Source organism: Oratosquilla oratoria, chromosome 21, assembly GCF_046742065.1.
Source record: "Oratosquilla oratoria isolate Oo_2021 chromosome 21, ASM4674206v1, whole genome shotgun sequence".
Classification (NCBI taxonomy): Eukaryota; Metazoa; Arthropoda; class Malacostraca; order Stomatopoda; family Squillidae; genus Oratosquilla; species Oratosquilla oratoria.
The window spans coordinates 59,054,139-59,056,638 of NC_134797.1; positions in this window are offsets into that span (position 1 = coordinate 59,054,139).

Sequence of the window (2,500 nt, forward strand, 5' to 3'; positions counted from 1 at the left end):
CATTTGCCCCATGTGTCATCCTCCTATTCTCTGGCTATTTGATCTGCCCAATTGTACTTATGCCGTCTAATTGCCACTGCAGTCTATTTCATTCAAGTCTGTCTTTTCACCAAACTAGCCCTCTTCTTCGTATCAGTGACATTTTCAACACAGATCTCTTCATTATTCTCTGTGCACTCTTTAGTTTATCTCCATCGCCTTCTTCATTTTTCCAAGTTTTACAGCCGTTTATCATAGCACTGGGGTTATACCCTGATTGTAAACTTTGCATTTCAGACCAACAAAAACGTTTACCACAATTGGTTGGAAACATTTCAGTAAATACAGAAGCAATATGACTGTAATCATGACTCATCTTTAGGCGGGGGAGGGTTTCCCTAATTTGAATGATGGGCGGCTGGCAGAAAAAAGTTATATATATATATATATATATATATATATATATATATATATATATATATATATATATATATATATATATATATGAGTAATCTCAGTTTTCAGTTATACATGACACATAGCACAACACCATGTGAAAGAAAACACCAATAGAGAAAATTATTATTATATTATATTAGTTGTTGACGATATACAGAACGAAATTTTGTCAGAACCCAACATACAAGGAGAGCGAGTTCCTTTTTTTTTTTTGGGGGGGGGGGTCTCGAGACCATGCATATGGACCAATATGATTATAAGCTACATGAAATATTTTGGCGATAACCACAACAATAGAACTGATGGCTATCGGTATGGACAGGGTAACTCGAAATTATTTGACTTTAACTCCATCCACTCATTAGATTCTTTTTAATTATTGCTAGTCAAATTTTCTTACCTGTAGGACACTTCGGAAAAAAGATGAAAGAAAAAAAGGGAGGGGTCGGTAGATTGAGACTCCGATTGCCTGTCATTGGTCAAAACAAAAATCGAAGAAGAAAAAATAAATGCCTTGCTGCGATAAAGTGATTCAAGATCTGAGTTCGAATTTCCACTCATCAAAAGGAAGCTTTCTCCCAGGCGAATACAGACACATGCACACACAAACACACACATTGATATTGACATTAGTATCAACATTAACATTAATACTCAGTACAGGGGTAACATCTGCATTTAAAGATGCAACCAATATTCTAAGGACCATTTTTTGGATGCCTTGATGGACTACAACCACACATCATTTGTACAAGCTATAGTTGAAAATATCCAATCACAAATAAACGAAGATATTTTTCTACTATATATTTCTATCCTTAATTTTGATTCCATGAGCCTGCCCTTTTTCACTTCTAGGACTCTACATCTTCTGGATCCCCCTATGGTATTTCCCATACTTGTCGTAAAAGAGGACGAAGTGGGATGGAGTGATGGGACCCTACGAAAAGTCAAGGCACAGAACGGCCTGAAAGGACTCCAACCAGAACCCTAGTAAATGAATTATTGAATATGTGTAGTTGTGGTCGAGATGAGAGTAAAAGGGAATAGATTCGTGGATTATTTGTGAAAAAGAAGATGTGTGTGTTTGTACTAAATGAAACTAAGTTGAAAGGAAGAGGCGAGACTGAGATTGGGAGTGTGATGGCGAGGGTGTCAGGAGTGATTAGGGGACGAGAGAGTGATGTGAAAATGCATGGTGGAGTAGAGGCAGTATAATGTGAGCGAAAATGAAATTGGTGTGTGCTCGTGCGCGCGCGTTTGAGTGCATCGCGTGCGTTCATAAACATGCAAAGAAAATAAGGGACAGGAAAAGAGAAGTCGACGCTGCCCCAGCCACGCACCTCGAGGCTCGTTTGTCGCTGTGGGCGTTGTGGGAGGTTGCATGGCAACCTGTCTCCTGGAGGAAGTGGAGGCCGAGTACAAATTGGACACTGGGTTCCCCTCCATGGCCTCCTCCTGTTGCTGTTCAGTGGTGGCGTGAGTCTGGGCGTTGTTCGAATCTGTTGTGACGCTGACCTGGCGTAGTTCAGCCATAGCGTCACGTCCTGTTAAGGAACCAATGGTGGCGTTGTGTCCACTTCTGCCAAGTCGAACAAAGGAGAAAAATAATCTAACTACGTAAGCAGTGGGCAAAATCACATGAAAGGGTTACTTTGGTATAAAAACGAACAAGGACATTAACAATCAGTTGTTGCCTTCATGAACCTCAAAACCTAAGACCCCCGGTAGTGGGCAATGATACTTGGACCATTCAGTACATCTTTCTGGAAGAAGTGTTGGGTTATGTATGTTGTGTATATGTGGGGTTGTTTATGTCAAAACCACTAGAAGGGAAGCATTTACCCATTTTCATCTCTTTATATTTAAAAACGTGTTGGAAATAAGAGGGATATATTAGGTACAGTCCTGAGACTGTGAGCCAGCTCCTCGTTTTGTTTTTCTTCTTTTTGCCCGACCACACAGTTAAAGCCATTTTCTCTGCAGACGATTCTTAATGCCCATAGCACATGGGGTCAAAAATGAAAAACCGTTCTCTTAACGCATATATAAGTAAAATACA